General features: G+C 44.8%; 42 non-coding genes across 42 annotated transcripts; all 42 read left to right on the top strand.

The window, feature by feature from the left end:
* Positions 1 to 603: 603 nt before the first annotated feature.
* Positions 604 to 722, top strand: LOC137964773 (5S ribosomal RNA). Its single transcript, XR_011115823.1, has one exon. It is a non-coding gene; the product is annotated as a 5S ribosomal RNA (ribosomal RNA).
* A 429-nt stretch (positions 723 to 1,151) lies between these two features.
* On the top strand, positions 1,152 to 1,270 carry LOC137965670 (5S ribosomal RNA). Its single transcript, XR_011116146.1, has one exon. It is a non-coding gene; the product is annotated as a 5S ribosomal RNA (ribosomal RNA).
* A 430-nt stretch (positions 1,271 to 1,700) lies between these two features.
* Positions 1,701 to 1,819, top strand: LOC137965665 (5S ribosomal RNA). Its single transcript, XR_011116144.1, has one exon. It is a non-coding gene; the product is annotated as a 5S ribosomal RNA (ribosomal RNA).
* A 430-nt stretch (positions 1,820 to 2,249) lies between these two features.
* Positions 2,250 to 2,368, top strand: LOC137965387 (5S ribosomal RNA). Its single transcript, XR_011116065.1, has one exon. It is a non-coding gene; the product is annotated as a 5S ribosomal RNA (ribosomal RNA).
* Positions 2,369 to 2,798: 430 nt separating this feature from the next.
* Positions 2,799 to 2,917, top strand: LOC137965556 (5S ribosomal RNA). Its single transcript, XR_011116097.1, has one exon. It is a non-coding gene; the product is annotated as a 5S ribosomal RNA (ribosomal RNA).
* A 430-nt stretch (positions 2,918 to 3,347) lies between these two features.
* On the top strand, positions 3,348 to 3,466 carry LOC137965549 (5S ribosomal RNA). Its single transcript, XR_011116096.1, has one exon. It is a non-coding gene; the product is annotated as a 5S ribosomal RNA (ribosomal RNA).
* Positions 3,467 to 3,895: 429 nt separating this feature from the next.
* LOC137965536 (5S ribosomal RNA) lies at positions 3,896 to 4,014 on the top strand. Its single transcript, XR_011116093.1, has one exon. It is a non-coding gene; the product is annotated as a 5S ribosomal RNA (ribosomal RNA).
* A 429-nt stretch (positions 4,015 to 4,443) lies between these two features.
* Positions 4,444 to 4,562, top strand: LOC137964860 (5S ribosomal RNA). The gene has a single exon (XR_011115886.1). It is a non-coding gene; the product is annotated as a 5S ribosomal RNA (ribosomal RNA).
* Positions 4,563 to 4,992: 430 nt separating this feature from the next.
* LOC137965317 (5S ribosomal RNA) lies at positions 4,993 to 5,111 on the top strand. Its single transcript, XR_011116054.1, has one exon. It is a non-coding gene; the product is annotated as a 5S ribosomal RNA (ribosomal RNA).
* Positions 5,112 to 5,541: 430 nt separating this feature from the next.
* LOC137965530 (5S ribosomal RNA) lies at positions 5,542 to 5,660 on the top strand. Its single transcript, XR_011116091.1, has one exon. It is a non-coding gene; the product is annotated as a 5S ribosomal RNA (ribosomal RNA).
* A 430-nt stretch (positions 5,661 to 6,090) lies between these two features.
* Positions 6,091 to 6,209, top strand: LOC137965524 (5S ribosomal RNA). Its single transcript, XR_011116089.1, has one exon. It is a non-coding gene; the product is annotated as a 5S ribosomal RNA (ribosomal RNA).
* Positions 6,210 to 6,638: 429 nt separating this feature from the next.
* On the top strand, positions 6,639 to 6,757 carry LOC137965519 (5S ribosomal RNA). The gene has a single exon (XR_011116088.1). It is a non-coding gene; the product is annotated as a 5S ribosomal RNA (ribosomal RNA).
* Positions 6,758 to 7,186: 429 nt separating this feature from the next.
* Positions 7,187 to 7,305, top strand: LOC137964835 (5S ribosomal RNA). The gene has a single exon (XR_011115872.1). It is a non-coding gene; the product is annotated as a 5S ribosomal RNA (ribosomal RNA).
* Positions 7,306 to 7,734: 429 nt separating this feature from the next.
* On the top strand, positions 7,735 to 7,853 carry LOC137965591 (5S ribosomal RNA). Its single transcript, XR_011116111.1, has one exon. It is a non-coding gene; the product is annotated as a 5S ribosomal RNA (ribosomal RNA).
* Positions 7,854 to 8,282: 429 nt separating this feature from the next.
* Positions 8,283 to 8,401, top strand: LOC137965586 (5S ribosomal RNA). The gene has a single exon (XR_011116107.1). It is a non-coding gene; the product is annotated as a 5S ribosomal RNA (ribosomal RNA).
* Positions 8,402 to 8,830: 429 nt separating this feature from the next.
* Positions 8,831 to 8,949, top strand: LOC137964830 (5S ribosomal RNA). The gene has a single exon (XR_011115870.1). It is a non-coding gene; the product is annotated as a 5S ribosomal RNA (ribosomal RNA).
* Positions 8,950 to 9,378: 429 nt separating this feature from the next.
* Positions 9,379 to 9,497, top strand: LOC137964826 (5S ribosomal RNA). Its single transcript, XR_011115869.1, has one exon. It is a non-coding gene; the product is annotated as a 5S ribosomal RNA (ribosomal RNA).
* A 429-nt stretch (positions 9,498 to 9,926) lies between these two features.
* On the top strand, positions 9,927 to 10,045 carry LOC137964784 (5S ribosomal RNA). The gene has a single exon (XR_011115834.1). It is a non-coding gene; the product is annotated as a 5S ribosomal RNA (ribosomal RNA).
* Positions 10,046 to 10,475: 430 nt separating this feature from the next.
* Positions 10,476 to 10,594, top strand: LOC137964748 (5S ribosomal RNA). Its single transcript, XR_011115803.1, has one exon. It is a non-coding gene; the product is annotated as a 5S ribosomal RNA (ribosomal RNA).
* A 435-nt stretch (positions 10,595 to 11,029) lies between these two features.
* LOC137965221 (5S ribosomal RNA) lies at positions 11,030 to 11,148 on the top strand. The gene has a single exon (XR_011116031.1). It is a non-coding gene; the product is annotated as a 5S ribosomal RNA (ribosomal RNA).
* Positions 11,149 to 11,575: 427 nt separating this feature from the next.
* LOC137964904 (5S ribosomal RNA) lies at positions 11,576 to 11,694 on the top strand. Its single transcript, XR_011115930.1, has one exon. It is a non-coding gene; the product is annotated as a 5S ribosomal RNA (ribosomal RNA).
* A 430-nt stretch (positions 11,695 to 12,124) lies between these two features.
* On the top strand, positions 12,125 to 12,243 carry LOC137965660 (5S ribosomal RNA). Its single transcript, XR_011116142.1, has one exon. It is a non-coding gene; the product is annotated as a 5S ribosomal RNA (ribosomal RNA).
* A 429-nt stretch (positions 12,244 to 12,672) lies between these two features.
* Positions 12,673 to 12,791, top strand: LOC137964763 (5S ribosomal RNA). The gene has a single exon (XR_011115812.1). It is a non-coding gene; the product is annotated as a 5S ribosomal RNA (ribosomal RNA).
* A 430-nt stretch (positions 12,792 to 13,221) lies between these two features.
* Positions 13,222 to 13,340, top strand: LOC137965663 (5S ribosomal RNA). Its single transcript, XR_011116143.1, has one exon. It is a non-coding gene; the product is annotated as a 5S ribosomal RNA (ribosomal RNA).
* Positions 13,341 to 13,775: 435 nt separating this feature from the next.
* Positions 13,776 to 13,894, top strand: LOC137965166 (5S ribosomal RNA). The gene has a single exon (XR_011116020.1). It is a non-coding gene; the product is annotated as a 5S ribosomal RNA (ribosomal RNA).
* Positions 13,895 to 14,321: 427 nt separating this feature from the next.
* LOC137964893 (5S ribosomal RNA) lies at positions 14,322 to 14,440 on the top strand. Its single transcript, XR_011115919.1, has one exon. It is a non-coding gene; the product is annotated as a 5S ribosomal RNA (ribosomal RNA).
* A 430-nt stretch (positions 14,441 to 14,870) lies between these two features.
* LOC137965656 (5S ribosomal RNA) lies at positions 14,871 to 14,989 on the top strand. The gene has a single exon (XR_011116141.1). It is a non-coding gene; the product is annotated as a 5S ribosomal RNA (ribosomal RNA).
* A 430-nt stretch (positions 14,990 to 15,419) lies between these two features.
* Positions 15,420 to 15,538, top strand: LOC137965652 (5S ribosomal RNA). Its single transcript, XR_011116140.1, has one exon. It is a non-coding gene; the product is annotated as a 5S ribosomal RNA (ribosomal RNA).
* Positions 15,539 to 15,968: 430 nt separating this feature from the next.
* Positions 15,969 to 16,087, top strand: LOC137964741 (5S ribosomal RNA). Its single transcript, XR_011115801.1, has one exon. It is a non-coding gene; the product is annotated as a 5S ribosomal RNA (ribosomal RNA).
* Positions 16,088 to 16,517: 430 nt separating this feature from the next.
* On the top strand, positions 16,518 to 16,636 carry LOC137965647 (5S ribosomal RNA). The gene has a single exon (XR_011116137.1). It is a non-coding gene; the product is annotated as a 5S ribosomal RNA (ribosomal RNA).
* A 430-nt stretch (positions 16,637 to 17,066) lies between these two features.
* LOC137964822 (5S ribosomal RNA) lies at positions 17,067 to 17,185 on the top strand. Its single transcript, XR_011115868.1, has one exon. It is a non-coding gene; the product is annotated as a 5S ribosomal RNA (ribosomal RNA).
* A 429-nt stretch (positions 17,186 to 17,614) lies between these two features.
* Positions 17,615 to 17,733, top strand: LOC137964817 (5S ribosomal RNA). The gene has a single exon (XR_011115867.1). It is a non-coding gene; the product is annotated as a 5S ribosomal RNA (ribosomal RNA).
* Positions 17,734 to 18,162: 429 nt separating this feature from the next.
* On the top strand, positions 18,163 to 18,281 carry LOC137964758 (5S ribosomal RNA). Its single transcript, XR_011115810.1, has one exon. It is a non-coding gene; the product is annotated as a 5S ribosomal RNA (ribosomal RNA).
* A 430-nt stretch (positions 18,282 to 18,711) lies between these two features.
* LOC137965610 (5S ribosomal RNA) lies at positions 18,712 to 18,830 on the top strand. Its single transcript, XR_011116116.1, has one exon. It is a non-coding gene; the product is annotated as a 5S ribosomal RNA (ribosomal RNA).
* A 435-nt stretch (positions 18,831 to 19,265) lies between these two features.
* On the top strand, positions 19,266 to 19,384 carry LOC137965113 (5S ribosomal RNA). Its single transcript, XR_011116009.1, has one exon. It is a non-coding gene; the product is annotated as a 5S ribosomal RNA (ribosomal RNA).
* A 427-nt stretch (positions 19,385 to 19,811) lies between these two features.
* Positions 19,812 to 19,930, top strand: LOC137964882 (5S ribosomal RNA). The gene has a single exon (XR_011115908.1). It is a non-coding gene; the product is annotated as a 5S ribosomal RNA (ribosomal RNA).
* A 430-nt stretch (positions 19,931 to 20,360) lies between these two features.
* LOC137965642 (5S ribosomal RNA) lies at positions 20,361 to 20,479 on the top strand. Its single transcript, XR_011116136.1, has one exon. It is a non-coding gene; the product is annotated as a 5S ribosomal RNA (ribosomal RNA).
* Positions 20,480 to 20,909: 430 nt separating this feature from the next.
* LOC137965636 (5S ribosomal RNA) lies at positions 20,910 to 21,028 on the top strand. Its single transcript, XR_011116135.1, has one exon. It is a non-coding gene; the product is annotated as a 5S ribosomal RNA (ribosomal RNA).
* Positions 21,029 to 21,458: 430 nt separating this feature from the next.
* LOC137965511 (5S ribosomal RNA) lies at positions 21,459 to 21,577 on the top strand. Its single transcript, XR_011116086.1, has one exon. It is a non-coding gene; the product is annotated as a 5S ribosomal RNA (ribosomal RNA).
* Positions 21,578 to 22,007: 430 nt separating this feature from the next.
* On the top strand, positions 22,008 to 22,126 carry LOC137965630 (5S ribosomal RNA). Its single transcript, XR_011116134.1, has one exon. It is a non-coding gene; the product is annotated as a 5S ribosomal RNA (ribosomal RNA).
* A 430-nt stretch (positions 22,127 to 22,556) lies between these two features.
* Positions 22,557 to 22,675, top strand: LOC137964806 (5S ribosomal RNA). The gene has a single exon (XR_011115856.1). It is a non-coding gene; the product is annotated as a 5S ribosomal RNA (ribosomal RNA).
* Positions 22,676 to 23,104: 429 nt separating this feature from the next.
* Positions 23,105 to 23,223, top strand: LOC137964795 (5S ribosomal RNA). The gene has a single exon (XR_011115845.1). It is a non-coding gene; the product is annotated as a 5S ribosomal RNA (ribosomal RNA).
* Positions 23,224 to 23,531: the final 308 nt, after the last annotated feature.

Raw genomic sequence — 23,531 nt, 5'->3', positions numbered from 1 at the left:
GACAACGATTTCCTTTTTACCGTCAGTCATTTGAATCGTGAAGACTGACTAAATATAATATTTAACAATTCAAGTTTGAACTTTCAATTTTAAAAAGAAACGAAACATTAATTTTCCCTCCAATTCACAAACACAGGTGCCACAATGCAACTTACCAGCACTACACATAGTCCCACATTGAGAGAAACTAACCACACAAACAACAATAAAATTAAACAAAATGACACAATAACAACAAAATAGAAACCATATTACCCAATAAGAACACTTAACATAATATTCCAGCCCACACACGCACGCAAGCACTTGGCACTTGAGAAAGAAAAAAAAAGTAAGATTGGGTATGGCACTTGAGAAAGAAAAAAAAAGTAAGATTGGGTATTGTTTTCTGTTATTGAAGCGGTTCGGTTAATTTTTTTTATTGTTTAATCTAATAGAACGGCATAGCGCTCCTTTTCAAATTTTTATATCTGGATTTTTGCGTAAGGTTCCGATTTTTGATTTTTACTTTATTCGATGTAGGGAAAGTGGAAAGACCGACAGAACACGGGGGGAGAGAGAAGCCGGGGAAGGGATTGGTAGGACGGAGAGGGTAACACAAATGGGTGCGATCATACCAGCACTAATGCACCAGATCCCATCAGAACTCCGAAGTTAAGCGCGCTTGGGCGAGAGTAGTAGTAGGACGGGTGACCTCCTGGGAAGTCCTCGTGTTGCACCCCTTTTCTTTTGCCCCGTGTTCCTCTGCGACCAGCTAATTTCTCCCTCGCACTGCTGCGGTTAGGGGCGGCAAAACAAATTAGCATATACAGTCTGTTTGTTTTTTTCTTCTTCTCCTTCTTCTTTTTTATCGGTTGGAGACGTTCGGGTAGAAGAGAGGAGGGGAGGGGAAAGGAAGAGAAAGAAGAAAAAAAAAGTAAGATTGGGTATTGTTTTCCGTTATTGAAGCGGTTCGGTTAATTTTTTTTATTGTTTAATCTAATCGAACGGCATAGCGCTCCTTTTCAAATTTTTATATCTGGATTTTTGCGTAAGGTTCCGATTTTTGATTTTTACTTTATTCGATGTAGGGAAAGTGGAAAGACCGACAGAACACGGGGGGAGAGAGAAGTCGGGGAAGGGATTGGTAGGACGGAGAGGGTAACACAAACGGGTGCGATCATACCAGCACTAATGCACCGGATCCCATCAGAACTCCGAAGTTAAGCGCGCTTGGGCGAGAGTAGTAGTAGGACGGGTGACCTCCTGGGAAGTCCTCGTGTTGCACCCCTTTTCTTTTGCCCCGTGTTCCTCTGCGACCAGCTAATTTCTCCCTCGCACTGCTGCGGTTAGGGGCGGCAAAACAAATTAGCATATACAGTCTGTTTGTTTTTTTCTTCTTCTCCTTCTTCTTTTTTATCGGTTGGAGACGTTCGGGTAGAAGAGAGGAGGGGAGGGGAAAGGAAGAGAAAGAAGAAAAAAAAAAGTAAGATTGGGTATTGTTTTCCGTTATTGAAGCGGTTCGGTTAATTTTTTTTATTGTTTAATCTAATAGAACGGCATAGCGCTCCTTTTCAAATTTTTATATCTGGATTTTTGCGTAAGGTTCCGATTTTTGATTTTTACTTTATTCGATGTAGGGAAAGTCGAAAGACCGACAAAACACGGGGGGAGAGAGAAGTCGGGGAAGGGATTGGTAGGACGGAGAGGGTAACACAAACGGGTGCGATCATACCAGCACTAATGCACCGGATCCCATCAGAACTCCGAAGTTAAGCGCGCTTGGGCGAGAGTAGTAGTAGGACGGGTGACCTCCTGGGAAGTCCTCGTGTTGCACCCCTTTTCTTTTGCCCCGTGTTCCTCTGCGACCAGCTAATTTCTCCCTCGCACTGCTGCGGTTAGGGGCGGCAAAACAAATTAGCATATACAGTCTGTTTGTTTTTTTCTTCTTCTCCTTCTTCTTTTTTATCGGTTGGAGACGTTCGGGTAGAAGAGAGGAGGGGAGGGGAAAGGAAGAGAAAGAAGAAAAAAAAAAGTAAGATTGGGTATTGTTTTCCGTTATTGAAGCGGTTCGGTTAATTTTTTTTATTGTTTAATCTAATCGAACGGCATAGCGCTCCTTTTCAAATTTTTATATCTGGATTTTTGCGTAATGTTCCGATTTTTGATTTTTACTTTATTCGATGTAGGGAAAGTGGAAAGACCGACAGAACACGGGGGGAGAGAGAAGCCGGGGAAGGGATTGGTAGGACGGAGAGGGTAACACAAACGGGTGCGATCATACCAGCACTAATGCACCGGATCCCATCAGAACTCCGAAGTTAAGCGCGCTTGGGCGAGAGTAGTACTAGGACGGGTGACCTCCTGGGAAGTTCTCGTGTTGCACCCCTTTTCTTTTGCCCCGTGTTCCTCTGCGACCAGCTAATTTCTCCCTCGCACTGCTGCGGTTAGGGGCGGCAAAACAAATTAGCATATACAGTCTGTTTGTTTTTTTCTTCTTCTCCTTCTTCTTTTTTATCGGTTGGAGACGTTCGGGTAGAAGAGAGGAGGGGAGGGGAAAGGAAGAGAAAGAAGAAAAAAAAAAGTAAGATTGGGTATTGTTTTCCGTTATTGAAGCGGTTCGGTTAATTTTTTTTATTGTTTAATCTAATCGAACGGCATAGCGCTCCTTTTCAAATTTTTATATCTGGATTTTTGCGTAAGGTTCCGATTTTTGATTTTTACTTTATTCGATGTAGGGAAAGTGGAAAGACCGACAGAACACGGGGGGAGAGAGAAGCCGGGGAAGGGATTGGTAGGACGGAGAGGGTAACACAAACGGGTGCGATCATACCAGCACTAATGCACCGGATCCCATCAGAACTCCGAAGTTAAGCGCGCTTGGGCGAGAGTAGTACTAGGACGGGTGACCTCCTGGGAAGTCCTCGTGTTGCACCCCTTTTCTTTTGCCCCGTGTTCCTCTGCGACCAGCTAATTTCTCCCTCGCACTGCAGCGGTTAGGGGCGGCAAAACAAATTAGCATATACAGTCTGTTTGTTTTTTTCTTCTTCTCCTTCTTCTTTTTTATCGGTTGGAGACGTTCGGGTAGAAGAGAGGAGGGGAGGGGAAAGGAAGAGAAAGAAGAAAAAAAAAAGTAAGATTGGGTATTGTTTTCCGTTATTGAAGCGGTTCGGTTAATTTTTTTTATTGTTTAATCTAATCGAACGGCATAGCGCTCCTTTTCAAATTTTTATATCTGGATTTTTGCGTAAGGTTCCGATTTTTGATTTTTACTTTATTCGATGTAGGGAAAGTGGAAAGACCGACAGAACACGGGGGGAGAGAGAAGCCGGGGAAGGGATTGGTAGGACGGAGAGGGTAACACAAACGGGTGCGATCATACCAGCACTAATGCACCGGATCCCATCAGAACTCCGAAGTTAAGCGCGCTTGGGCGAGAGTAGTACTAGGACGGGTGACCTCCTGGGAAGTCCTCGTGTTGCACCCCTTTTCTTTTGCCCCGTGTTCCTCTGCGACCAGCTAATTTCTCCCTCGCACTGCTGCGGTCAGGGGCGGCAAAACAAATTAGCATATACAGTCTGTTTGTTTTTTTCTTCTTCTCCTTCTTCTTTTTTATCGGTTGGAGACGTTCGGGTAGAAGAGAGGAGGGGAGGGGAAAGGAAGAGAAAGAAGAAAAAAAAAGTAAGATTGGGTATTGTTTTCCGTTATTGAAGCGGTTCGGTTAATTTTTTTTATTGTTTAATCTAATCGAACGGCATAGCGCTCCTTTTCAAATTTTTATATCTGGATTTTTGCGTAAGGTTCCGATTTTTGATTTTTACTTTATTCGATGTAGGGAAAGTGGAAAGACCGACAGAACACGGGGGGAGAGAGAAGCCGGGGAAGGGATTGGTAGGACGGAGAGGGTAACACAAACGGGTGCGATCATACCAGCACTAATGCACCGGATCCCATCAGAACTCCGAAGTTAAGCGCGCTTGGGCGAGAGTAGTACTAGGACGGGTGACCTCCTGGGAAGTCCTCGTGTTGCACCCCTTTTCTTTTGCCCCGTGTTCCTCTGCGACCAGCTAATTTCTCCCTCGCACTGCTGCGGTTAGGGGCGGCAAAACAAATTAGCATATACAGTCTGTTTGTTTTTTTCTTCTTCTCCTTCTTCTTTTTTATCGGTTGGAGACGTTCGGGTAGAAGAGAGGAGGGGAGGGGAAAGGAAGAGAAAGAAGAAAAAAAAAGTAAGATTGGGTATTGTTTTCCGTTATTGAAGCGGTTCGGTTAATTTTTTTTATTGTTTAATCTAATCGAACGGCATAGCGCTCCTTTTCAAATTTTTATATCTGGATTTTTGCGTAAGGTTCCGATTTTTGATTTTTACTTTATTCGATGTAGGGAAAGTGGAAAGACCGACAGAACACGGGGGGAGAGAGAAGTCGGGGAAGGGATTGGTAGGACGGAGAGGGTAACACAAACGGGTGCGATCATACCAGCACTAATGCACCGGATCCCATCAGAACTCCGAAGTTAAGCGCGCTTGGGCGAGAGTAGTAGTAGGACGGGTGACCTCCTGGGAAGTCCTCGTGTTGGACCCCTTTTCTTTTGCCCCGTGTTCCTCTGCGACCAGCTAATTTCTCCCTCGCACTGCTGCGGTTAGGGGCGGCAAAACAAATTAGCATATACAGTCTGTTTGTTTTTTTCTTCTTCTCCTTCTTCTTTTTTATCGGTTGGAGACGTTCGGGTAGAAGAGAGGAGGGGAGGGGAAAGGAAGAGAAAGAAGAAAAAAAAAAGTAAGATTGGGTATTGTTTTCCGTTATTGAAGCGGTTCGGTTAATTTTTTTTATTGTTTAATCTAATCGAACGGCATAGCGCTCCTTTTCAAATTTTTATATCTGGATTTTTGCGTAATGTTCCGATTTTTGATTTTTACTTTATTCGATGTAGGGAAAGTGGAAAGACCGACAGAACACGGGGGGAGAGAGAAGCCGGGGAAGGGATTGGTAGGACGGAGAGGGTAACACAAACGGGTGCGATCATACCAGCACTAATGCACCGGATCCCATCAGAACTCCGAAGTTAAGCGCGCTTGGGCGAGAGTAGTACTAGGACGGGTGACCTCCTGGGAAGTTCTCGTGTTGCACCCCTTTTCTTTTGCCCCGTGTTCCTCTGCGACCAGCTAATTTCTCCCTCGCACTGCTGCGGTTAGGGGCGGCAAAACAAATTAGCATATACAGTCTGTTTGTTTTTTTCTTCTTCTCCTTCTTCTTTTTTATCGGTTGGAGACGTTCGGGTAGAAGAGAGGAGGGGAGGGGAAAGGAAGAGAAAGAAGAAAAAAAAAAGTAAGATTGGGTATTGTTTTCCGTTATTGAAGCGGTTCGGTTAATTTTTTTTATTGTTTAATCTAATCGAACGGCATAGCGCTCCTTTTCAAATTTTTATATCTGGATTTTTGCGTAAGGTTCCGATTTTTGATTTTTACTTTATTCGATGTAGGGAAAGTGGAAAGACCGACAGAACACGGGGGGAGAGAGAAGCCGGGGAAGGGATTGGTAGGACGGAGAGGGTAACACAAACGGGTGCGATCATACCAGCACTAATGCACCGGATCCCATCAGAACTCCGAAGTTAAGCGCGCTTGGGCGAGAGTAGTACTAGGACGGGTGACCTCCTGGGAAGTCCTCGTGTTGCACCCCTTTTCTTTTGCCCCGTGTTCCTCTGCGACCAGCTAATTTCTCCCTCGCACTGCAGCGGTTAGGGGCGGCAAAACAAATTAGCATATACAGTCTGTTTGTTTTTTTCTTCTTCTCCTTCTTCTTTTTTATCGGTTGGAGACGTTCGGGTAGAAGAGAGGAGGGGAGGGGAAAGGAAGAGAAAGAAGAAAAAAAAAAGTAAGATTGGGTATTGTTTTCCGTTATTGAAGCGGTTCGGTTAATTTTTTTTATTGTTTAATCTAATCGAACGGCATAGCGCTCCTTTTCAAATTTTTATATCTGGATTTTTGCGTAAGGTTCCGATTTTTGATTTTTACTTTATTCGATGTAGGGAAAGTGGAAAGACCGACAGAACACGGGGGGAGAGAGAAGCCGGGGAAGGGATTGGTAGGACGGAGAGGGTAACACAAACGGGTGCGATCATACCAGCACTAATGCACCGGATCCCATCAGAACTCCGAAGTTAAGCGCGCTTGGGCGAGAGTAGTACTAGGACGGGTGACCTCCTGGGAAGTCCTCGTGTTGCACCCCTTTTCTTTTGCCCCGTGTTCCTCTGCGACCAGCTAATTTCTCCCTCGCACTGCTGCGGTCAGGGGCGGCAAAACAAATTAGCATATACAGTCTGTTTGTTTTTTTCTTCTTCTCCTTCTTCTTTTTTATCGGTTGGAGACGTTCGGGTAGAAGAGAGGAGGGGAGGGGAAAGGAAGAGAAAGAAGAAAAAAAAAGTAAGATTGGGTATTGTTTTCCGTTATTGAAGCGGTTCGGTTAATTTTTTTTATTGTTTAATCTAATCGAACGGCATAGCGCTCCTTTTCAAATTTTTATATCTGGATTTTTGCGTAAGGTTCCGATTTTTGATTTTTACTTTATTCGATGTAGGGAAAGTGGAAAGACCGACAGAACACGGGGGGAGAGAGAAGCCGGGGAAGGGATTGGTAGGACGGAGAGGGTAACACAAACGGGTGCGATCATACCAGCACTAATGCACCGGATCCCATCAGAACTCCGAAGTTAAGCGCGCTTGGGCGAGAGTAGTACTAGGACGGGTGACCTCCTGGGAAGTCCTCGTGTTGCACCCCTTTTCTTTTGCCCCGTGTTCCTCTGCGACCAGCTAATTTCTCCCTCGCACTGCTGCGGTTAGGGGCGGCAAAACAAATTAGCATATACAGTCTGTTTGTTTTTTTCTTCTTCTCCTTCTTCTTTTTTATCGGTTGGAGACGTTCGGGTAGAAGAGAGGAGGGGAGGGGAAAGGAAGAGAAAGAAGAAAAAAAAAGTAAGATTGGGTATTGTTTTCCGTTATTGAAGCGGTTCGGTTAATTTTTTTTATTGTTTAATCTAATCGAACGGCATAGCGCTCCTTTTCAAATTTTTATATCTGGATTTTTGCGTAAGGTTCCGATTTTTGATTTTTACTTTATTCGATGTAGGGAAAGTGGAAAGACCGACAGAACACGGGGGGAGAGAGAAGCCGGGGAAGGGATTGGTAGGACGGAGAGGGTAACACAAACGGGTGCGATCATACCAGCACTAATGCACCGGATCCCATCAGAACTCCGAAGTTAAGCGCGCTTGGGCGAGAGTAGTACTAGGACGGGTGACCTCCTGGGAAGTCCTCGTGTTGGACCCCTTTTCTTTTGCCCCGTGTTCCTCTGCGACCAGCTAATTTCTCCCTCGCACTGCTGCGGTTAGGGGCGGCAAAACAAATTAGCATATACAGTCTGTTTGTTTTTTTCTTCTTCTCCTTCTTCTTTTTTATCGGTTGGAGACGTTCGGGTAGAAGAGAGGAGGGGAGGGGAAAGGAAGAGAAAGAAGAAAAAAAAAGTAAGATTGGGTATTGTTTTCCGTTATTGAAGAGGTTCGGTTAATTTTTTTTATTGTTTAATCTAATCGAACGGCATAGCGCTCCTTTTCAAATTTTTATATCTGGATTTTTGCGTAAGGTTCCGATTTTTGATTTTTACTTTATTCGATGTAGGGAAAGTGGAAAGACCGACAGAACACGGGGGGAGAGAGAAGCCGGGGAAGGGATTGGTAGGACGGAGAGGGTAACACAAACGGGTGCGATGATACCAGCACTAATGCACCGGATCCCATCAGAACTCCGAAGTTAAGCGCGCTTGGGCGAGAGTAGTACTAGGACGGGTGACCTCCTGGGAAGTCCTCGTGTTGCACCCCTTTTCTTTTGCCCCGTGTTCCTCTGCGACCAGCTAATTTCTCCCTCGCACTGCTGCGGTCAGGGGCGGCAAAACAAATTAGCATATACAGTCTGTTTGTTTTTTTCTTCTTCTCCTTCTTCTTTTTTATCGGTTGGAGACGTTCGGGTAGAAGAGAGGAGGGGAGGGGAAAGGAAGAGAAAGAAGAAAAAAAAAGTAAGATTGGGTATTGTTTTCCGTTATTGAAGCGGTTCGGTTAATTTTTTTTATTGTTTAATCTAATCGAACGGCATAGCGCTCCTTTTCAAATTTTTATATCTGGATTTTTGCGTAAGGTTCCGATTTTTGATTTTTACTTTATTCGATGTAGGGAAAGTGGAAAGACCGACAGAACACGGGGGGAGAGAGAAGCCGGGGAAGGGATTGGTAGGACGGAGAGGGTAACACAAACGGGTGCGATCATACCAGCACTAATGCACTGGATCCCATCAGAACTCCGAAGTTAAGCGCGCTTGGGCGAGAGTAGTACTAGGACGGGTGACCTCCTGGGAAGTCCTCGTGTTGCACCCCTTTTCTTTTGCCCCGTGTTCCTCTGCGACCAGCTAATTTCTCCCTCGCACTGCTGCGGTTAGGGGCGGCAAAACAAATTAGCATATACAGTCTGTTTGTTTTTTTCTTCTTCTCCTTCTTCTTTTTTATCGGTTGGAGACGTTCGGGTAGAAGAGAGGAGGGGAGGGGAAAGGAAGAGAAAGAAGAAAAAAAAAGTAAGATTGGGTATTGTTTTCCGTTATTGAAGCGGTTCGGTTAATTTTTTTTATTGTTTAATCTAATCGAACGGCATAGCGCTCCTTTTCAAATTTTTATATCTGGATTTTTGCGTAAGGTTCCGATTTTTGATTTTTACTTTATTCGATGTAGGGAAAGTGGAAAGACCGACAGAACACGGGGGGAGAGAGAAGCCGGGGAAGGGATTGGTAGGACGGAGAGGGTAACACAAACGGGTGCGATCATACCAGCACTAATGCACCGGATCCCATCAGAACTCCGAAGTTAAGCGCGCTTGGGCGAGAGTAGTACTAGGACGGGTGACCTCCTGGGAAGTCCTCGTGTTGGACCCCTTTTCTTTTGCCCCGTGTTCCTCTGCGACCAGCTAATTTCTCCCTCGCACTGCTGCGGTTAGGGGCGGCAAAACAAATTAGCATATACAGTCTGTTTGTTTTTTTCTTCTTCTCCTTCTTCTTTTTTATCGGTTGGAGACGTTCGGGTAGAAGAGAGGAGGGGAGGGGAAAGGAAGAGAAAGAAGAAAAAAAAAGTAAGATTGGGTATTGTTTTCCGTTATTGAAGCGGTTCGGTTAATTTTTTTTATTGTTTAATCTAATCGAACGGCATAGCGCTCCTTTTCAAATTTTTATATCTGGATTTTTGCGTAAGGTTCCGATTTTTGATTTTTACTTTATTCGATGTAGGGAAAGTGGAAAGACCGACAGAACACGGGGGGAGAGAGAAGCCGGGGAAGGGATTGGTAGGACGGAGAGGGTAACACAAACGGGTGCGATCATACCAGCACTAATGCACCGGATCCCATCAGAACTCCGAAGTTAAGCGCGCTTGGGCGAGAGTAGTACTAGGACGGGTGACCTCCTGGGAAGTCCTCGTGTTGGACCCCTTTTCTTTTGCCCCGTGTTCCTCTGCGACCAGCTAATTTCTCCCTCGCACTGCTGCGGTTAGGGGCGGCAAAACAAATTAGCATATACAGTCTGTTTGTTTTTTTCTTCTTCTCCTTCTTCTTTTTTATCGGTTGGAGACGTTCGGGTAGAAGAGAGGAGGGGAGGGGAAAGGAAGAGAAAGAAGAAAAAAAAAGTATGATTGGGTATTGTTTTCCGTTATTGAAGCGGTTCGGTTAATTTTTTTTATTGTTTAATCTAATCGAACGGCATTGCGCTCCTTTTCAAATTTTTATATCTGGATTTTTGCGTAAGGTTCCGATTTTTGATTTTTACTTTATTCGATGTAGGGAAAGTGGAAAGACCGACAGAACACGGGGGGAGAGAGAAGCCGGGGAAGGGATTGGTAGGACGGAGAGGGTAACACAAACGAGTGCGATCATACCAGCTCTAATGCACCGGATCCCATCAGAACTCCGAAGTTAAGCGCGCTTGGGCGAGAGTAGTAGTAGGACGGGTGACCTCCTGGGAAGTCCTCGTGTTGCACCCCTTTTCTTTTGCCCCGTGTTCCTCTGCGACCAGCTAATTTCTCCCTCGCACTGCTGCGGTTAGGGGCGGCAAAACAAATTAGCATATACAGTCTGTTTGTTTTTTTCTTCTTCTCCTTCTTCTTTTTTATCGGTTGAAGACGTTCGGGTAGAAGAGAGGAGGGGAGGGGAAAGGAAGAGAAAGAAGAAAAAAAAAAGTAAGATTGGGTATTGTTTTCCGTTATTGAAGCGGTTCGGTTAATTTCTTTTATTGTTTAATCTAATCGAACGGCATAGCGCTCCTTTTCAAATTTTTATATCTGGATTTTTGCGTAAGGTTCCGATTTTTGATTTTTACTTTATTCGATGTAGGGAAAGTGGAAAGACCGACAGAACACGGGGGGAGAGAGAAGCCGGGGAAGGGATTGGTAGGACGGAGAGGGTAACACAAACGGGTGCGATCATACCAGCACTAATGCACCGGATCCCATCAGAACTCCGAAGTTAAGCGTGCTTGGGCGAGAGTAGTACTAGGATGGGTGACCTCCTGGGAAGTCCTCGTGTTGCACCACTTTTCTTTTGCCCCGTGTTCCTTTGCGACCAGCTAATTTCTCCCTCGCACTGCTGCGGATAGGGGCGACAAAACAAATTAGCATATACAGTCTGTTTGTTTTTTTCTTCTTCTCCTTCTTCTTTTTTATCGGTTGGAGACGTTCAGTTAGAAGAGAGGAGGGGAGGGGAAAGGAAGAGAAAGAAAAAAAAAAGTAAGATTGGGTTTTGTTTTCCGTTATTGAAGCGGTTCGGTTCATTTTTTTTATTGTTTAATCTAATCGAACGACATAGGGCTCCTTTTCAAATTTTTATATCTGGATTTTTGTGTAAGGTTTTGATTTTTGAATTTTTGATTTTTATTTTATTTGATGTAGGGAAAGTGGAAAGACCGACAAAACACTGGGGGAGAGAGAAGTCGAGGAAGGGATTGGTAGGACAGTGAGGGTAACACAAACGGGTGCGATCATACCAGCACTAATGCACCGGATCCCATCAGAACTCCGAAGTTAAGCGCGCTTGGGCGAGAGTAGTACTAGGTTGGGTGACCTCCTGGGAAGTCCTCGTGTTGCACCCCTTTCTTTTGCCCCGTGTTCCTCTACGACCAGCTAATTTCTCCCTCGCAACGCTGCGGTTAGGGGCGGCAAAACAAATTAGCATATACAGTTTGTTTGTTTTTTTTTTTCTTCTTCTCCTTCTTCTTTTTTATCGGTTGGAGACGTTCGGGTAGAAGAGAGGAAGGGAGGGGAAAGGAAGAAAAAAAGAAGAAGTAAGATTGGGTTTTGTTTTCCGTTATTGAAGCAGTTCGGTTCATTTTTTTTATTGTTTAATCTAATCGAACGGCATAGCGCTCCTTTTCAAATTTTTATATCTGGATTTTTGCGTAAGGTTCCGATTTTTGATTTTTATTTTATTTGATGTAGGGAAAGTGGAAAGACCGACAGAACACGGGGGGAGAGAGAAGCCGGGGAAGGGATTGGTAGGACGGAGAGGGTAACACAAACGGGTGCGATCATACCAGCACTAATGCACCGGATCCCATCAGAACTCCGAAGTTAAGCACGCTTGGGCCAGAGTAGTACTAGGATGGGTGACCTCCTGGGAAGTCCTCGTGTTGGACCCCTTTTCTTTTGCCCCATGTTCCTCTGCGACCAGCTAATTTCTCCCTTGCAACGCTGCGGTTAGAGGCGGCAAAACAAATTAGCATATACAGTCTGTTTGTTTTTTTCTTCTTCTCCTTCTTCTTTTTTATCGGTTGGAGACGTTCGGGTAGAAGAGAGGAGGGGAGGGGAAAGGAAGAGAAAGAAAACAAACAAAAGTAAGATTGGGTATTGTTTTCCGTTATTGAAGCGGTTCGGTTCATTTTTTTTATTGTTTAATCTAATCGAACGGCATAGCGCTCCTTTTCAAATTTTTATATCTGGATTTTTGCGTAAGGTTCTGATTTTTGATTTTTACTTTATTCGATGTAGGGAAAGTGGAAAGACCGACAGAACACGGGGGGAGAGAGAAGCCGGGGAAGGGATTGGTAGGACGGAGAGGGTAACACAAACGGGTGCGATCATACCAGCACTAATGCACCGGATCCCATCAGAACTCCGAAGTTAAGCGCGCTTGGGCGAGAGTAGTAGTAGGACGGGTGACCTCCTGGGAAGTCCTCGTGTTGCACCCCTTTTCTTTTGCCCCGTGTTCCTCTGCGACCAGCTAATTTCTCCCTCGCACTGCTGCGGTTAGGGGCGGCAAAACAAATTAGCATATACAGTCTGTTTGTTTTTTTCTTCTTCTCCTTCTTCTTTTTTATCGGTTGGAGACGTTCGGGTAGAAGAGAGGAGGGGAGGGGAAAGGAAGAGAAAGAAGAAAAAAAAAGTAAGATTGGGTATTGTTTTCCGTTATTGAAGCGGTTCGGTTAATTTTTTTTATTGTTTAATCTAATCGAACGGCATTGCGCTCCTTTTCAAATTTTTATATCTGGATTTTTGCGTAAGGTTCCGATTTTTGATTTTTACTTTATTCGATGTAGGGAAAGTGGAAAGACCGACAGAACACGGGGGGAGAGAGAAGCCGGGGAAGGGATTGGTAGGACGGAGAGGGTAACACAAACGAGTGCGATCATACCAGCACTAATGCACCGGATCCCATCAGAACTCCGAAGTTAAGCGCGCTTGGGCGAGAGTAGTAGTAGGACGGGTGACCTCCTGGGAAGTCCTCGTGTTGCACCCCTTTTCTTTTGCCCCGTGTTCCTCTGCGACCAGCTAATTTCTCCCTCGCACTGCTGCGGTTAGGGGCGGCAAAACAAATTAGCATATACAGTCTGTTTGTTTTTTTCTTCTTCTCCTTCTTCTTTTTTATCGGTTGGAGACGTTCGGGTAGAAGAGAGGAGGGGAGGGGAAAGGAAGAGAAAGAAGAAAAAAAAAAGTAAGATTGGGTATTGTTTTCCGTTATTGAAGCGGTTCGGTTAATTTTTTTTATTGTTTAATCTAATCGAACGGCATAGCGCTCCTTTTCAAATTTTTATATCTGGATTTTTGCGTAAGGTTCCGATTTTTGATTTTTACTTTATTCGATGTAGGGAAAGTGGAAAGACCGACAGAACACGGGGGGAGAGAGAAGCCGGGGAAGGGATTGGTAGGACGGAGAGGGTAACACAAACGGGTGCGATCATACCAGCACTAATGCACCGGATCCCATCAGAACTCCGAAGTTAAGCGTGCTTGGGCGAGAGTAGTACTAGGATGGGTGACCTCCTGGGAAGTCCTCGTGTTGCACCACTTTTCTTTTGCCCCGTGTTCCTTTGCGACCAGCTAATTTCTCCCTCGCACTGCTGCGGATAGGGGCGACAAAACAAATTAGCATATACAGTCTGTTTGTTTTTTTCTTCTTCTCCTTCTTCTTTTTTATCGGTTGGAGACGTTCAGTTAGAAGAGAGGAGGGGAGGGGAAAGGAAGAGAAAGAAAAAAAAAAGTAAGATTGGGTTTTGTTTTCCGTTATTGAAGCGGTTCGGTTCATTTTTTTTATTGTTTAATCTAATCGAACGACATAGGGCTCCTTTTCAAATTTTTATATCTGGATTTTTGTGTAAGGTTTTGATTTTTGAATTTTTGATTTTTATTTTATTTGATGTAGGGAAAGTGGAAAGACCGACAAAACACTGGGGGAGAGAGAAGTCGAGGAAGGGATTGGTAGGACAGTGAGGGTAACACAAACGGGTGCGATCATACCAGCACTAATGCACCGGATCCCATCAGAACTCCGAAGTTAAGCGCGCTTGGGCGAGAGTAGTACTAGGTTGGGTGACCTCCTGGGAAGTCCTCGTGTTGCACCCCTTTCTTTTGCCCCGTGTTCCTCTACGACCAGCTAATTTCTCCCTCGCAACGCTGCGGTTAGGGGCGGCAAAACAAATTAGCATATACAGTTTGTTTGTTTTTTTTTTTCTTCTTCTCCTTCTTCTTTTTTATCGGTTGGAGACGTTCGGGTAGAAGAGAGGAAGGGAGGGGAAAGGAAGAAAAAAAGAAGAAGTAAGATTGGGTTTTGTTTTCCGTTATTGAAGCAGTTCGGTTCATTTTTTTTATTGTTTAATCTAATCGAACGGCATAGCGCTCCTTTTCAAATTTTTATATCTGGATTTTTGCGTAAGGTTCCGATTTTTGATTTTTATTTTATTTGATGTAGGGAAAGTGGAAAGACCGACAGAACACGGGGGGAGAGAGAAGCCGGGGAAGGGATTGGTAGGACGGAGAGGGTAACACAAACGGGTGCGATCATACCAGCACTAATGCACCGGATCCCATCAGAACTCCGAAGTTAAGCACGCTTGGGCCAGAGTAGTACTAGGATGGGTGACCTCCTGGGAAGTCCTCGTGTTGGACCCCTTTTCTTTTGCCCCATGTTCCTCTGCGACCAGCTAATTTCTCCCTTGCAACGCTGCGGTTAGAGGCGGCAAAACAAATTAGCATATACAGTCTGTTTGTTTTTTTCTTCTTCTCCTTCTTCTTTTTTATCGGTTGGAGACGTTCGGGTAGAAGAGAGGAGGGGAGGGGAAAGGAAGAGAAAGAAAACAAACAAAAGTAAGATTGGGTATTGTTTTCCGTTATTGAAGCGGTTCGGTTCATTTTTTTTATTGTTTAATCTAATCGAACGGCATAGCGCTCCTTTTCAAATTTTTATATCTGGATTTTTGCGTAAGGTTCTGATTTTTGATTTTTACTTTATTCGATGTAGGGAAAGTGGAAAGACCGACAGAACACGGGGGGAGAGAGAAGCCGGGGAAGGGATTGGTAGGACGGAGAGGGTAACACAAACGGGTGCGATCATACCAGCACTAATGCACCGGATCCCATCAGAACTCCGAAGTTAAGCGCGCTTGGGCGAGAGTAGTAGTAGGACGGGTGACCTCCTGGGAAGTCCTCGTGTTGCACCCCTTTTCTTTTGCCCCGTGTTCCTCTGCGACCAGCTAATTTCTCCCTCGCACTGCTGCGGTTAGGGGCGGCAAAACAAATTAGCATATACAGTCTGTTTGTTTTTTTCTTCTTCTCCTTCTTCTTTTTTATCGGTTGGAGACGTTCGGGTAGAAGAGAGGAGGGGAGGGGAAAGGAAGAGAAAGAAGAAAAAAAAAAGTAAGATTGGGTATTGTTTTCCGTTATTGAAGCGGTTCGGTTAATTTTTTTTATTGTTTAATCTAATAGAACGGCATAGCGCTCCTTTTCAAATTTTTATATCTGGATTTTTGCGTAAGGTTCCGATTTTTGATTTTTACTTTATTCGATGTAGGGAAAGTGGAAAGACCGACAAAACACGGGGGGAGAGAGAAGTCGGGGAAGGGATTGGTAGGACGGAGAGGGTAACACAAACGGGTGCGATCATACCAGCACTAATGCACCGGATCCCATCAGAACTCCGAAGTTAAGCGCGCTTGGGCGAGAGTAGTAGTAGGACGGGTGACCTCCTGGGAAGTCCTCGTGTTGCACCCCTTTTCTTTTGCCCCGTGTTCCTTTGCGACCAGCTAATTTCTCCCTCGCACTGCTGCGGTTAGGGGCGGCAAAACAAATTAGCATATACAGTCTGTTTGTTTTTTTCTTCTTCTCCTTCTTCTTTTTTATCGGTTGGAGACGTTCGGGTAGAAGAGAGGAGGGGAGGGGAAAGGAAGAGAAAGAAGAAAAAAAAAAGTAAGATTGGGTATTGTTTTCCGTTATTGAAGCGGTTCGGTTAATTTTTTTTATTGTTTAATCTAATCGAACGGCATAGCGCTCCTTTTCAAATTTTTATATCTGGATTTTTGCGTAATGTTCCGATTTTTGATTTTTACTTTATTCGATGTAGGGAAAGTGGAAAGACCGACAGAACACGGGGGGAGAGAGAAGCCGGGGAAGGGATTGGTAGGACGGAGAGGGTAACACAAACGGGTGAGATCATACCAGCACTAATGCACCGGATCCCATCAGAACTCCGAAGTTAAGCGCGCTTGGGCGAGAGTAGTACTAGGACGGGTGACCTCCTGGGAAGTCCTCGTGTTGCACCCCTTTTCTTTTGCCCCGTGTTCCTCTGCGACCAGCTAATTTCTCCCTCGCACTGCTGCGGTTAGGGGCGGCAAAACAAATTAGCATATACAGTCTGTTTGTTTTTTTCTTCTTCTCCTTCTTCTTTTTTATCGGTTGGAGACGTTCGGGTAGAAGAGAGGAGGGGAGGGGAAAGGAAGAGAAAGAAGAAAAAAAAAAGTAAGATTGGGTATTGTTTTCCGTTATTGAAGCGGTTCGGTTAATTTTTTTTATTGTTTAATCTAATCGAACGGCATAGCGCTCCTTTTCAAATTTTTATATCTGGATTTTTGCGTAAGGTTCCGATTTTTGATTTTTACTTTATTCGATGTAGGGAAAGTGGAAAGACCGACAGAACACGGGGGGAGAGAGAAGCCGGGGAAGGGATTGGTAGGACGGAGAGGGTAACACAAACGGGTGCGATCATACCAGCACTAATGCACCGGATCCCATCAGAACTCCGAAGTTAAGCGCGCTTGGGCGAGAGTAGTAGTAGGACGGGTGACCTCCTGGGAAGTCCTCGTGTTGCACCCCTTTTCTTTTGCCCCGTGTTCCTCTGCGACCAGCTAATTTCTCCCTCGCACTGCTGCGGTTAGGGGCGGCAAAACAAATTAGCATATACAGTCTGTTTGTTTTTTTCTTCTTCTCCTTCTTCTTTTTTATCGGTTGGAGACGTTCGGGTAGAAGAGAGGAGGGGAGGGGAAAGGAAGAGAAAGAAGAAAAAAAAAAGCAAGATTGGGTATTGTTTTCCGTTATTGAAGCGGTTCGGTTAATTTTTTTTATTGTTTAATCTAATCGAACGGCATAGCGCTCCTTTTCAAATTTTTATATCTGGATTTTTGCGTAAGGTTCCGATTTTTGATTTTTACTTTATTCGATGTAGGGAAAGTGGAAAGACCGACAGAACACGGGGGGAGAGAGAAGCCGGGGAAGGGATTGGTAGGACGGAGAGGGTAACACAAACGGGTGCGATCATACCAGCACTAATGCACCGGATCCCATCAGAACTCCGAAGTTAAGCGCGCTTGGGCGAGAGTAGTACTAGGACGGGTGACCTCCTGGGAAGTCCTCGTGTTGGACCCCTTTTCTTTTGCCCCGTGTTCCTCTGCGACCAGCTAATTTCTCCCTCGCACTGCTGCGGTTAGGGGCGGCAAAACAAATTAGCATATACAGTCTGTTTGTTTTTTTCTTCTTCTCCTTCTTCTTTTTTATCGGTTGGAGACGTTCGGGTAGAAGAGAGGAGGGGAGGGGAAAGGAAGAGAAAGAAGAAAAAAAAAGTAAGATTGGGTATTGTTTTCCGTTATTGAAGCGGTTCGGTTAATTTTTTTTATTGTTTAATCTAATCGAACGGCATAGCGCTCCTTTTCAAATTTTTATATCTGGATTTTTGCGTAAGGTTCCGATTTTTGATTTTTACTTTATTCGATGTAGGGAAAGTGGAAAGACCGACAGAACACGGGGGGAGAGAGAAGCCGGGGAAGGGATTGGTAGGACGGAGAGGGTAACACAAACGGGTGCGATCATACCAGCACTAATGCACCGGATCCCATCAGAACTCCGAAGTTAAGCGCGCTTGGGCGAGAGTAGTACTAGGACGGGTGACCTCCTGGGAAGTCCTCGTGTTGGACCCCTTTTCTTTTGCCCCGTGTTCCTCTGCGACCAGCTAATTTCTCCCTCGCACTGCTGCGGTTAGGGGCGGCAAAACAAATTAGCATATACAGTCTGTTTGTTTTTTTCTTCTTCTCCTTCTTCTTTTTTATCGGTTGGAGACGTTCGGGTAGAAGAGAGGAGGGGAGGGGAAAGGAAGAGAAAGAAGAAAAAAAAAGTAAGATTGGGTATTGTTTTCCGTTATTGAAGCGGTTCGGTTAATTTTTTTTATTGTTTAATCTAATCGAACGGCATTGCGCTCCTTTTCAAATTTTTATATCTGGATTTTTGCGTAAGGTTCCGATTTTTGATTTTTACTTTATTCGATGTAGGGAAAGTGGAAAGACCGACAGAACACGGGGGGAGAGAGAAGCCGGGGAAGGGATTGGTAGGACGGAGAGGGTAACACAAACGAGTGCGATCATACCAGCACTAATGCACCGGATCCCATCAGAACTCCGAAGTTAAGCGCGCTTGGGCGAGAGTAGTAGTAGGACGGGTGACCTCCTGGGAAGTCCTCGTGTTGCACCCCTTTTCTTTTGCCCCGTGTTCCTCTGCGACCAGCTAATTTCTCCCTCGCACTGCTGCGGTTAGGGGCGGCAAAACAAATTAGCATATACAGTCTGTTTGTTTTTTTCTTCTTCTCCTTCTTCTTTTTTATCGGTTGGAGACGTTCGGGTAGAAGAGAGGAGGGGAGGGGAAAGGAAGAGAAAGAAGAAAAAAAAAAGTAAGATTGGGTATTGTTTTCCGTTATTGAAGCGGTTCGGTTAATTTTTTTTATTGTTTAATCTAATCGAACGGCATAGCGCTCCTTTTCAAATTTTTATATCTGGATTTTTGCGTAAGGTTCCGATTTTTGATTTTTACTTTATTCGATGTAGGGAAAGTGGAAAGACCGACAGAACACGGGGGGAGAGAGAAGCCGGGGAAGGGATTGGTAGGACGGAGAGGGTAACACAAACGGGTGCGATCATACCAGCACTAATGCACCGGATCCCATCAGAACTCCGAAGTTAAGCGTGCTTGGGCGAGAGTAGTACTAGGATGGGTGACCTCCTGGGAAGTCCTCGTGTTGCACCACTTTTCTTTTGCCCCGTGTTCCTTTGCGACCAGCTAATTTCTCCCTCGCACTGCTGCGGATAGGGGCGACAAAACAAATTAGCATATACAGTCTGTTTGTTTTTTTCTTCTTCTCCTTCTTCTTTTTTATCGGTTGGAGACGTTCAGTTAGAAGAGAGGAGGGGAGGGGAAAGGAAGAGAAAGAAAAAAAAAAGTAAGATTGGGTTTTGTTTTCCGTTATTGAAGCGGTTCGGTTCATTTTTTTTATTGTTTAATCTAATCGAACGACATAGGGCTCCTTTTCAAATTTTTATATCTGGATTTTTGTGTAAGGTTTTGATTTTTGAATTTTTGATTTTTATTTTATTTGATGTAGGGAAAGTGGAAAGACCGACAAAACACTGGGGGAGAGAGAAGTCGAGGAAGGGATTGGTAGGACAGTGAGGGTAACACAAACGGGTGCGATCATACCAGCACTAATGCACCGGATCCCATCAGAACTCCGAAGTTAAGCGCGCTTGGGCGAGAGTAGTACTAGGTTGGGTGACCTCCTGGGAAGTCCTCGTGTTGCACCCCTTTCTTTTGCCCCGTGTTCCTCTACGACCAGCTAATTTCTCCCTCGCAACGCTGCGGTTAGGGGCGGCAAAACAAATTAGCATATACAGTTTGTTTGTTTTTTTTTTTCTTCTTCTCCTTCTTCTTTTTTATCGGTTGGAGACGTTCGGGTAGAAGAGAGGAAGGGAGGGGAAAGGAAGAAAAAAAGAAGAAGTAAGATTGGGTTTTGTTTTCCGTTATTGAAGCAGTTCGGTTCATTTTTTTTATTGTTTAATCTAATCGAACGGCATAGCGCTCCTTTTCAAATTTTTATATCTGGATTTTTGCGTAAGGTTCCGATTTTTGATTTTTATTTTATTTGATGTAGGGAAAGTGGAAAGACCGACAGAACACGGGGGGAGAGAGAAGCCGGGGAAGGGATTGGTTGGACGGAGAGGGTAACACAAACGGGTGCGATCATACCAGCACTAATGCACCGGATCCCATCAGAACTCCGAAGTTAAGCACGCTTGGGCCAGAGTAGTACTAGGATGGGTGACCTCCTGGGAAGTCCTCGTGTTGGACCCCTTTTCTTTTGCCCCATGTTCCTCTGCGACCAGCTAATTTCTCCCTTGCAACGCTGCGGTTAGAGGCGGCAAAACAAATTAGCATATACAGTCTGTTTGTTTTTTTCTTCTTCTCCTTCTTCTTTTTTATCGGTTGGAGACGTTCGGGTAGAAGAGAGGAGGGGAGGGGAAAGGAAGAGAAAGAAAACAAACAAAAGTAAGATTGGGTATTGTTTTCCGTTATTGAAGCGGTTCGGTTCATTTTTTTTATTGTTTAATCTAATCGAACGGCATAGCGCTCCTTTTCAAATTTTTATATCTGGATTTTTGCGTAAGGTTCTGATTTTTGATTTTTACTTTATTCGATGTAGGGAAAGTGGAAAGACCGACAGAACACGGGGGGAGAGAGAAGCCGGGGAAGGGATTGGTAGGACGGAGAGGGTAACACAAACGGGTGCGATCATACCAGCACTAATGCACCGGATCCCATCAGAACTCCGAAGTTAAGCGCGCTTGGGCGAGAGTAGTAGTAGGACGGGTGACCTCCTGGGAAGTCCTCGTGTTGCACCCCTTTTCTTTTGCCCCGTGTTCCTCTGCGACCAGCTAATTTCTCCCTCGCACTGCTGCGGTTAGGGGCGGCAAAACAAATTAGCATATACAGTCTGTTTGTTTTTTTCTTCTTCTCCTTCTTCTTTTTTATCGGTTGGAGACGTTCGGGTAGAAGAGAGGAGGGGAGGGGAAAGGAAGAGAAAGAAGAAAAAAAAAAGTAAGATTGGGTATTGTTTTCCGTTATTGAAGCGGTTCGGTTAATTTTTTTTATTGTTTAATCTAATAGAACGGCATAGCGCTCCTTTTCAAATTTTTATATCTGGATTTTTGCGTAAGGTTCCGATTTTTGATTTTTACTTTATTCGATGTAGGGAAAGTGGAAAGACCGACAAAACACGGGGGGAGAGAGAAGTCGGGGAAGGGATTGGTAGGACGGAGAGGGTAACACAAACGGGTGCGATCATACCAGCACTAATGCACCGGATCCCATCAGAACTCCGAAGTTAAGCGCGCTTGGGCGAGAGTAGTAGTAGGACGGGTGACCTCCTGGGAAGTCCTCGTGTTGCACCCCTTTTCTTTTGCCCCGTGTTCCTTTGCGACCAGCTAATTTCTCCCTCGCACTGCTGCGGTTAGGGGCGGCAAAACAAATTAGCATATACAGTCTGTTTGTTTTTTTCTTCTTCTCCTTCTTCTTTTTTATCGGTTGGAGACGTTCGGGTAGAAGAGAGGAGGGGAGGGGAAAGGAAGAGAAAGAAGAAAAAAAAAAGTAAGATTGGGTATTGTTTTCCGTTATTGAAGCGGTTCGGTTAATTTTTTTTATTGTTTAATCTAATCGAACGGCATAGCGCTCCTTTTCAAATTTTTATATCTGGATTTTTGCGTAATGTTCCGATTTTTGATTTTTACTTTATTCGATGTAGGGAAAGTGGAAAGACCGACAGAACACGGGGGGAGAGAGAAGCCGGGGAAGGGATTGGTAGGACGGAGAGGGTAACACAAACGGGTGCGATCATACCAGCACTAATGCACCGGATCCCATCAGAACTCCGAAGTTAAGCGCGCTTGGGCGAGAGTAGTACTAGGACGGGTGACCTCCTGGGAAGTCCTCGTGTTGCACCCCTTTTCTTTTGCCCCGTGTTCCTCTGCGACCAGCTAATTTCTCCCTCGCACTGCTGCGGTTAGGGGCGGCAAAACAAATTAGCATATACAGTCTGTTTGTTTTTTTCTTCTTCTCCTTCTTCTTTTTTATCGGTTGGAGACGTTCGGGTAGAAGAGAGGAGGGGAGGGGAAAGGAAGAGAAAGAAGAAAAAAAAAAGTAAGATTGGGTATTGTTTTCCGTTATTGAAGCGGTTCGGTTAATTTTTTTTATTGTTTAATCTAATCGAACGGCATAGCGCTCCTTTTCAAATTTTTATATCTGGATTTTTGCGTAATGTTCCGATTTTTGATTTTTACTTTATTCGATGTAGGGAAAGTGGAAAGACCGACAGAACACGGGGGGAGAGAGAAGCCGGGGAAGGGATTGGTAGGACGGAGAGGGTAACACAAACGGGTGCGATCATACCAGCACTAATGCACCGGATCCCATCAGAACTCCGAAGTTAAGCGCGCTTGGGCGAGAGTAGTAGTAGGACGGGTGACCTCCTGGGAAGTCCTCGTGTTGCACCCCTTTTCTTTTGCCCCGTGTTCCTCTGCGACCAGCTAATTTCTCCCTCGCACTGCTGCGGTTAGGGGCGGCAAAACAAATTAGCATATACAGTCTGTTTGTTTTTTTCTTCTTCTCCTTCTTCTTTTTTATCGGTTGGAGACGTTCGGGTAGAAGAGAGGAGGGGAGGGGAAAGGAAGAGAAAGAAGAAAAAAAAAAGCAAGATTGGGTATTGTTTTCCGTTATTGAAGCGGTTCGGTTAATTTTTTTTATTGTTTAATCTAATCGAACGGCATAGCGCTCCTTTTCAAATTTTTATATCTGGATTTTTGCGTAAGGTTCCGATTTTTGATTTTTACTTTATTCGATGTAGGGAAAGTGGAAAGACCGACAGAACACGGGGGGAGAGAGAAGCCGGGGAAGGGATTGGTAGGACGGAGAGGGTAACACAAACGGGTGCGATCATACCAGCACTAATGCACCGGATCCCATCAGAACTCCGAAGTTAAGCGCGCTTGGGCGAGAGTAGTACTAGGACGGGTGACCTCCTGGGAAGTCCTCGTGTTGGACCCCTTTTCTTTTGCCCCGTGTTCCTCTGCGACCAGCTAATTTCTCCCTCGCACTGCTGCGGTTAGGGGCGGCAAAACAAATTAGCATATACAGTCTGTTTGTTTTTTTCTTCTTCTCCTTCTTCTTTTTTATCGGTTGGAGACGTTCGGGTAGAAGAGAGGAGGGGAGGGGAAAGGAAGAGAAAGAAGAAAAAAAAAGTAAGATTGGGTATTGTTTTCCGTTATTGAAGCGGTTCGGTTAATTTTTTTTATTGTTTAATCTAATCGAACGGCATAGCGCTCCTTTTCAAATTTTTATATCTGGATTTTTGCGTAAGGTTCCGATTTTTGATTTTTACTTTATTCGATGTAGGGAAAGTGGAAAGACCGACAGAACACGGGGGGAGAGAGAAGCCGGGGAAGGGATTGGTAGGACGGAGAGGGTAACACAAACGGGTGCGATCATACCAGCACTAATGCACCGGATCCCATCAGAACTCCGAAGTTAAGCGCGCTTGGGCGAGAGTAGTACTAGGACGGGTGACCTCCTGGGAAGTCCTCGTGTTGGACCCCTTTTCTTTTGCCCCTTGTTCCTCTGCGACCAGCTAATTTCTCCCTCGCACTGCTGCGGTTAGGGGCGGCAAAACAAATTAGCATATACAGTCTGTTTGTTTTTTTCTTCTTCTCCTTCTTCTTTTTTATCGGTTGGAGACGTTCGGGTAGAAGAGAGGAGGGGAGGGGAAAGGAAGAGAAAGAAGAAAAAAAAAGTAAGATTGGGTATTGTTTTCCGTTATTGAAGCGGTTCGGTTAATTTTTTTTATTGTTTAATCTAATCGAACGGCATTGCGCTCCTTTTCAAATTTTTATATCTGGATTTTTGC

This window comes from Aristolochia californica, unplaced genomic scaffold (genome assembly GCF_029961685.1).
Source record: "Aristolochia californica isolate CCGP_79_NKW_82.1479 unplaced genomic scaffold, dmAriCali1.0.hap1 SCAF_1, whole genome shotgun sequence".
Taxonomy (NCBI): domain Eukaryota; kingdom Viridiplantae; phylum Streptophyta; class Magnoliopsida; order Piperales; family Aristolochiaceae; genus Aristolochia; species Aristolochia californica.
This window is presented reverse-complemented; position numbering and strand designations above follow the sequence as displayed.